Source organism: Corvus brachyrhynchos, unplaced genomic scaffold, assembly GCF_000691975.1.
Source record: "Corvus brachyrhynchos isolate BGI_N302 unplaced genomic scaffold, ASM69197v1 scaffold285, whole genome shotgun sequence".
NCBI lineage: Eukaryota > Metazoa > Chordata > Aves > Passeriformes > Corvidae > Corvus > Corvus brachyrhynchos.
In genome coordinates, this window is record NW_008238323.1 from 445,546 (window position 1) to 454,515 (window position 8,970).

Here is an 8,970-nt window from a genome sequence, read left to right on the forward strand (position 1 = left end):
CGTCCCTGCGTCTCGCGCAGTCTGATTCTGGGTTATGTCCTTGGAGCCTGTGAAGGCCAGGAAGGAGAGGACTGCGTTGGTCTCCTCCTGGCTTCCCCCCATCATCTGTCAAACCCTTTCCAAAACACCTTCTCGCATTGCAGCGGCATCGCGATGTGCCGCGGGTGACCTTCTTCCCCAAACACCCACAGATAAACTCAGCTCTCCAGCTCCTTTCATCCGCCAGGGAAACTTCTCCTTTTTATGAGCTCTATAACTGAGCCCCAGAGGTCAGCACTGACGGGTGGGTTTTTGTCATGTTTCCTGGAAAGTTTGTTAATTTATAGCACGAGATTTATTTTAGGAGAGATGAAAATAGTTCACGTTGTGTAAACCTCTGCGAAGCACTCGGAGCTGTAAGTGCTGATAGAGCCACGCTGCACCAGTTTACATTCTTCAGATGGCTGATTTATGGAGGCGGCAAGTTGGTGAGGCTTTTTTCCCTTCTAGATGCAAGGCAATTTCCTGAGCAAGGCTGGGGTTGAGTGTCTGTCACATGTATCCTGCAAGAAAGGGTGTTTATTTTAAGGCATCTCGAAAATGAGAGAATTGAATGCCCCAGTTTGTACCAGTTTTATGGAATTGGTACAAAGCCATGTTCTCAGTCCCCAGGCTGTGGCTGAGGTGAAGATTCTGATGGGGACAGGGTGGCTCCCTCCTGGGTCCTGCTGAGCACAGGGCCATCACTGCAGGAACACTTCACCAAAAACCACCAACAGAATAGCTGAGAAATTTAAACAATCATTTTTCCCTTAACAAAAAGTTGCTACTGTGAAAGTAGAGGTGTGCAAGCAGCACTGGATGAGAAATAACGCTGGTGCTTGTTCTGTGGAAGTTTTTATGGATATGGATATATGTTTTTTATATCTTGTCTACAACCAGAGAAGCTCCCTGTAGCAGAACACAGCTGAACGCACTCAAGGATGCTTTTATTTATCTACTCTACAGCTCAGCAACAGTAAACACTGTCTCCCCTTCACGAAAAATGGCTCATCCATGTTTATATCCATAATAACATGCCCATTTTCAAATTTTCCTTTGAAATTTCATCTGCTTGAAATGCCACAACTGGATGAAATGGTTTGGGGGTATGTCTGAAGTTGAGCTGACCTTGCTTGCAAATGTCAAACTTCCCTGGGTAAAGCAAAGAGAGCTGTCTGTGGGTTTGCTTTTTGGGAGTTGCAAGTATCCCATTTATTTGGATTACCCTTGTCATTTTGCCTCCAAACTCCAGCCATGAAATCGGGTGTTTAATAGAAGGAGTTTAGTAGAGTTTCACCTCATACTCGGGACCTGCCAGGAGCATTTACACCTGCAGCTTAATGGGGGATTGCAGCAGTGGGGATGGGGACAAACTTTGAGGGAAAGAAGAGTTTTGATGCCACAGCCTACCTTCCAGGAGATCCTCTTGCCCCAAAAAATCAGGAAAAAAATCCCAAACCACTCAGCAATAGCAACAGCTCAACTTTTCCTACAGTGGATCACTTAACAGAGCTTTTCAGCGCTGTTCTGCCCTGTGGTCTCCTTCTGGTTCTGTTTCCCTTCTTTCTATGTATATCAGCAGTTGGATTATCTGGATTTAGATGTCCACCTGGCTGAGATCCTTAATAATGAGTCAGTGGCACTTCCCAGCTGTGCACAGGCCCCTGCGTGTGGCTACAAGTCCCCAGGAAGAAGCTCTGTAGGTATTTTCAGCTTTTCTAAGTGACTGAAATATAGAAAGCTCTTTGTCACTGTCAGCAAGTGACAACAGGAACACCTGAGTGGCAGGAAGGAGAAAGGAAATGTGGTTTTTCTTTCACAGAAGTACAAATTCCAAGAAATGGAAGAAAAACAACAAAAATCTGACTGCAAATTAAAAACTCCAAATAAAATAAGCCTGTTCTGGGGAGTTAAGATTCTCCCTTTCCATCAAGAATGTGGTTTTAAACAAAAAAAAAAGCCTACACATCTTCACCAGTGTGGGGGAGAATATTCCTGGGCATGTCCGCCCATCAGCTTTCCAGTAACATGCATTATTTTGGCTTCCCTTGTGTACAAGCTGCAGCCTGCAGATTACAGGGACAGCTATCTGCAAACAGTTGATACTGGGACTAAAGCTGGTGAAATTTGGAAGTGTGCCTGTTCCACAGCTTCGGTGCTGTCGTGCTGCAGATATACCCTGATGGAAAACACAGGGAGAACTCCAAATCCATGGCTTCCTTTAGAAAACAATGACAAAAACCTCAAAAGCACCTGCATCCTGCGTGCAGTGTAAATGATGATGCTTTACTTGCTGCTGAACTTGTGGTAACATGAGCTCAAAGACACACTGACGGGACCAGTACGAAAGCTGCACTGAAAATTGTTTTGGAAACATCTTGGGAATTAAATGCTTGGAGAAAGAATAGGTTGTTCCAACATCACTGACATTGAGCAGGGGAAACAAAACTGGCTATGAAAAATACAAATATTAATGTAGATAAAAATGGCGCCTTGGAGAAGACACACCTGGAAATAGAGCACCTTCATGGTGGACTCCCCTCATGTGGTCATGCAGATCCTCTCTGCAGGCAGCAGAGTCCGAAGAGCTCTTCAGGAGTGTCCATTCCTCCCTAAGAAAAAGGATAAATATGAGATAAATTGCCTTCTATAGTGCCCATTGTCTCCACTGACTGTGACAAACCTCTGGCTGAGACTGGAATGTCAAAACTTTTAGCAGCCTGAGGACACCGAGGAGCCTTCTGTCTCCAGGTTGGATGGTCCAGCTGGCCCTTCTCTTTCTGTGCTGCTCCAAGTCGATGGAAATCTCTTAGAATCATTGAGATGTTTAGGTTGGAAAAGCCCTCAGACCATCAAGTCCAACCACTCCCAGCTCTGCCAAGGCCACCACTGACCCATGTCCCCAAGTGCCACATCCATCAAACTTTTAAAACCCTCCAGGCATGGGGACTCCAAAACTGCCCTGGGCAGCTGTGCCAGAGCTGGACAACCCTTTCCATGGAAAAATTTTCCCTAGTATCCAACCTGAGCGTCCCCTGGTACAGCTTGAGGCCATTTCCTCTCATCCTGTCACTTGTTAACTGGGGGAAGAGACTGACCCCCACCTGGCTGCCCCCTCCTGTCAGGGAGTCGTGCAGAGCAAAAGATCTTCATTCTCCTTGCTGTGATGGCACCTGGGAGAGCTGGGTGAATGCAGATCCTTCTCCTTTAACAGGCTCTGCCCGGGAAGTGTTTGCTGCAGCTGCTGCCTGGATACTTTGGTAAGCTCAGATTTCAAGCCTTTTGTCTGCCCCAAATCACATTGTTCTCTTATCCATGCACTCCTGCTCATACGAGACATCCTCTTCAGGTTTGGCAGTGCATCTGGTGGGCACCGTGACTTTGCTGGTGAATTTGGTGTCGTTTTAAGCCCCGGGGTGCAGTGCTGGGAGTGTGTGTCCTGTGGGAACGGCGTGGGCTGGGGTACCTGTGCTCCACGGGTGATCCCGTGGGTGTCAGACCCACAAGTTACATCCCTGAATTACAGTGTGGTGCTGTGAAGACAGGAAGGGGAGAGGTCAGCTTAATTACACTGCAGAATATGAGTGATTTTGTAACCTTCCTGCCACAATTCATCCAGCAATGAATCTGGATGAAGCCTATTCATTCAGATTTTGCAAGCATAGGAAGAACAGGTCCCTAAATACCCTCCAGCAATTTATTTTGAGTAGTCTCCAACTGCTCTCTCAAGAAGTTTCTCTTGTGTTAAACGCCTTATTGCATTGAGAAGCATCTCCTCTTCCTTGGAAAGTGGCTTTTTACAGGGGGCAGATAGTGATAGGACAAGGAGCAACAGTTTTAAACTTAGAGGGGGAATTTAGCATGGATGCTGGGAGGAAATCCTTCCCTGTGAGGGTGGGCAGGCCCTGGCACAGGTTTCCAAGAGCAGCTGTGGCTGCCCCATTCCTGGAAGTGTCCCAGGCCAGGTTGGACAGGGCTTGGAACACCCTGGGACAGTGGAAGGGGTGGAACTGAATGAGTTTTAAGGTCCCTTCCATCCCAAACCATTCTGGGATTCCCTGTGAAATGCCCTCAAAGGTCTCCTCCATAAGAAGGGGCCTTGACTTGCTAGTGATCTTTGGATCATTTGTTCTCTTCCTAACACCATAATTACGTTAATGATGTGTCAGCCTGTAGCCATGGCAGCTAAACACTGGTCCCCTCTGGTCATGGCAAAAGATGGTTGTATGTCCAGGGTGGGAGCAGAGGACAATTCTTTCTGGCTCAGCTGGTCAGGGAGCTGCTGAAACACTTCCATGTTTTAACAATTTTTGTGGAAGCACAACAGTGACCTGCCCTATGTGGCCAGTGACTGATTTGGTTAAATAGCCAATAAGTTCCTCCTGCCATTTTGACTGGAATATGGGATTTTCCTGCCCCAGCTCCCTGTTAAACAGGTGCTTTGTATCATCTGGAAATAGCTGTGTTTCAACATGAGGATCAAGTGGATTTCACAGAGAGACTGGGATTTGCTTTCAAGGCTGGCTCATGTGACGTGAAAAGCCGCTCTGCATGTAATAACCGCTAATATTATTAAAGTGTGCTCCAGGGTGGGCACTCTGACAAAAAATACCACTTTATCACCAATGCAAAAGAGAAGGGTGGGGATTTTTTCCAGTTTTGGGGGGATTTTTGTCTTTTATTGTTGTTCCAAACCATGGTGCACTTGATCTAACCCACAGTAATAAAAAATAGATTATCTCACGGACAGTAAGCTCATCATCACCCTTTGCTGATAACAGAAAACAAACACCCCTTGCTTCTCAGTGCGTTGCAGGAACAGGCTGTGCTCCCTCCCTTGCCTGGATCAAGTCAAAGCAGGAATCTTGGCTGCATCTGGGAAAGAGGGACGCCAAGAGATTTTTTTGTTTCATTTTTCAGTTGACTTGTAACTCCACCTGCAAAATATTCCCGAACTGACATCTATTTTTTTTCAACATTTTCCTGATACACAGTAAAATAGGATCATGGTTCCCAAAAAGCAAGGGATATGTTGTGCTCACCTGCTCTCTTTCTCTCTCCCTCCCCATTTTTTTGGGTTTTTTTAGGGAAAAGAGGTAGAAAAGTGAAATCCTATTTGGGATAAAGATAATTTCTTGCAGAATGAGTATTGTCTGTGGCGCCAGGAAAAAGGATCTGAAATTACAAGACCCTTAATGCCTCTGTCTAGCCCTTATTATTTCCTGTCCTTTGCCTTGTCCTGGCTGTGTTGGTGTCCCCTGAAGCCTTGAGGAGCACATTGGGTAAACACAGAGTGAGGGGAGGGTGTCATGCACAGCATTATGTGGGCTTGTGGCACATCTCCCAACATCACGCAACAACTGCAACAAATCCTTCATCTCCTGTGCATCACACCTCTGTGTTCAAAGGATTTCATTAACTCTGAAGGTAGTAAATTTTTTGATAAATCAGTCTTAAGACGTTTTGAGGTGCTACCGTCTGGTGCTTCAGCTTCCCAAACACACCTTCCTGCGTTTTGTAATCATGGTCTTTGAAAGATCCGCAGGGAATACAGAAACTGGGCACACACACAAAACAAATGGAAGTAGGGAATTCTCTCTTCCTCTCTCTGCTGATGAGATTTTCTTTTCTCCCAGTTGCATTACATTTTGGAAGACCAAAAGTTGATGTCAGTTGTACTGCATTTTGTGCAACAATCCAAAAACTGCAATAAAAAGTTTGGGAAGGCAGTCATATATTTTCAAATTCAAGCAATTTTCTTGCCCAAATGCTGATGAGTAGAACAATTAACCAAATGAGCTCAAGTATTTGTAAGTAAACCTCTACCTATCACCATGCTTTGAATTAATTTCACCACTCTAGATTTTTTCCTGCTCAAGGAACATACTTCTTTTAAATCTGAGGATATTTTATGTTGTTGCTACTATGTCTGTGGAGATGAGTTTGTGAAGAGTAATGGAGGCATCAGTGTAATGGAGGCATTGTTCTGTGGGTTCTTGGTAGGGTGATTCAGGGAAAAGAAAGGGCTAAAGGCACTGAGGGGCTCGGGGAGGACCAGGGAGTCAACCCCCCCTCTCCCCCACAAGCAGGAAGGGTTGGACCCTGGAGAGACCTTGGGATGGGAGAGCACTGGAGATGTCAGAGCATCCTTCCAAGCTTGGAAGTTTGGTCCTTCTGCACACCGAGCAGATCCTACAGGACCTCAGGTGTCTGTAGCATCTCTCAAACAACCCCCCTGCTGGAATGCTCCCCAGATGTCCCCTGGAAAATCCTGCACATCCCTTTTTTTGCACCATAGATGTGTTGCCAGGCTGCACACACCCATGTTTGGCAGGGCTCCACCACCCACCCCACTCTGGAGATGAGCAACAGCAGGTTTCCCATCTATTCAGAGTGACACCAATACTCGCTGCTGGAAGGGTTGGGTAAGGAGGTGTTCCCGGCCACTCTCAGCTCCCCAGGAGCTACCAGTGCTCACATGAAATGAGTTTTCCCTAAAGCACCAATGCTGCGGTGAAACACCCTGTGAGTTTTGGTCTCTTGCTTCAGCTAGAGCGCCTGGATCCTTAGAGGACCAGGCAGCTTAGGAGACTGCTGAGGTCCTTGGCCTTCCTGCATCTCCATTTCATCTTTGCAGCTGCCAAGGTGGGTTTAAAAGGGCAGTTTTGGCTCTAAGGTGGCAATACTTCAATGTTTGAATGTCTCCTGTCTAGTAGGAAATATTCAATCCACTTTCTTAGGCTTTTTCTATGAGAGTAGGAAAGGATGAGAGAATTGGGATTGTTCAGCCTGGAGGAGAGAAGGCTTCAGGGAAACCTAGCTGTGTCCTTCCAGTGACTGAAAGAGCCAACAGGAAACATGGAGAGGGACTTTTCACAAGAACATGTAGTGACAGGACACAGGGAATAGCTTCCCACTGCCAAAGGGGGATGGGATATTGGGAAGGAATTGCTGTCTGTGAGGGTGGGGAGGCCCTGGCACAGGGTGCCCAGAGCAGCTGTGGCTGCCCCTGGATCCCTGGCAGTGCCCAAGGCCAGGCTGGACGGGGCTTGGAGCAACGTGGGATAGTGGAAGGTGTCCCTGCCATGGCAGGGGATTGGAATGGGATGAGCTTTACAGTCCCTTCCATCCCCAGGCCACTTTGTGATTCCATGATTCTGAGGAAGGACATTCCCAAGCCACGACCTTTCCTGTCCATGGGCTGTGGGTACATTCTGCAGCTTCCTTGGCTGACAGCTGAGGCCTCAATCCCTATGGATAGCTTTGCCAGGGAGGCTGTGGAAGAGACCTCTTGGAGGGAACCTGAGGAGCTGTCTCTCCTCTGGGAGCTGTTACACCTCCAGGCAATCTAGAAAACACAATTTATTATTTCCTTAGAGAATCTCCAGCATCTGAATGATGACTCCAGGTCCCCTTCCTCTTTTTTTTATTTTTTAAACCTTACTTAACCTTACATTTTTAAACCTTAATCAAGATGACCAGGAGCTTTGTTTATTTGCTTGACAAGAGCTGAATTTCTCACAAACACAAGAAATCAGGCTCTAGAAAAGCATCATAGCAAATTGCAAGAATTATGAAAGAAACCCCATGGCCTGGCAACACTACAATTATATACAGGAATTGCTGGATGTAAGAAAGCAGGAGTTTGGAAAACACATATATTTAGAAATACTGGGCTTTAGAACCAGCTTTAAATCCAACGAAAAGCGAAATAGTTGTGCAGCAAACCTCTTAAATACCATCCTTTTCGGCTTTCACCCTCACCCCATAAAAATCCATCTTGAACCTCTGCATAATTAATTTTTCCTATCAGGTATTTGTCCTGTTCACAAGAAAGAAATGACAAAATGCACGAAAACAGTAACCCAAATCCTGGCTGTGCCTTGCTTGCCCAAAGCAGTGTGAGTCAATAAGGAGCAAACACTTTTCAGAAGGTTCTTGTTGGCACTCGTGACTTTGATTCCCATTTCATGAGAATCAGCTACACTGAACCCATTCTGCCTCTTAAGATCACATGGCTTTTGCCAAACTTCACTACTGGTATCAACAGCTACAAATATTCTGAAGTGAGGCATCTGCTAGTGCTGAGTTTGAGTTCCCACTATGACTACTGTGCTCCTACATCCAGTCTCAGAGCTGCTTAAGAAAAAGTGGCAAGGAAACAAGGAAACTGCCTTAAAAGAATGAAAGATGTTGTAACTGTGCCCAGGAGCAGAGGTTTATAGTTACCATCTCCATGGGTAATTAGAAGGTGCATCTCTAAGTACCCAGATGAAACCGCATGTTTTTGTACAGCATTAAAAAAAATGTTGCAGTTCCCATTTTGATGACTGGGCTGCTTATTTTTGCATCCACACTCTTGCAACCCAACTGCAGGAGTGCAACAAATTGAACCACCAGGTAGAATCTTCAAAAGAAGTGTCAATAATGGCTTTTTTATCACAGAATGGTTTGGTTTGGAAGGGAGCATTAAAGTCATCTGGCGCAACCTTTTTTCATTGGTTGCCTCATGAAGCTGTAAAAACCATGGACACGATGACATTGGCCTCCATGGGGACAAGTTGGGCAGGATTAGAGGTTTTTAGGGCAGGATTAGAGGTTTTTAAGGCAGGAAAGTCTACCCAAGCTGCAGATGACATCTTGGGCTCAGGAAGCCCCGGTGGTACAGCTTGCAGCACGACATGGCTGCAAAAATACTTCCTTTTGGATTCTCCTGGAGATCTGCTGCATCTGAGCACATCCATTTGCACCAGTAACAGAACCACACAGCTTATGAAATGCAGCATTTGCAAGCTGGAGGCTGACAACATAAATACCAGCTGTTTGCTGCACACCCTGCCCTCCCAGCCGCCTTCCCCGCTGCTCACAGCTGCTGCCTCCCTGTTTATGGGGGTCGAAATCCTACGTAAAAGTGCCAAATTGGAGACTTAAAAAGGCCTTTTCAGCAGG

The 8,970-nt window shown here is 46.2% G+C and overlaps 2 long non-coding RNA genes across 2 annotated transcripts in view; one reads left to right on the forward strand and one right to left on the reverse strand.

Moving 5' to 3' along the window:
- LOC108446748 overlaps positions 1-3,619 on the forward strand; it is a 17,556-nt gene extending 13,937 nt beyond the window's left edge. The window contains exon 3 of the long non-coding RNA XR_001862042.1: positions 3,236-3,619. This is a non-coding gene — a long non-coding RNA (uncharacterized LOC108446748). The remainder of the gene's footprint in view (positions 1-3,235) is intronic.
- LOC108446747 lies at positions 11-3,242 on the reverse strand. Its single transcript, XR_001862041.1, has 3 exons — positions 3,126-3,242; positions 2,530-2,633; positions 11-542 (listed from the first exon to the last, which is right to left on the reverse strand). It is a non-coding gene; the product is annotated as an uncharacterized LOC108446747 (long non-coding RNA).
- Positions 3,620-8,970: the final 5,351 nt, after the last annotated feature.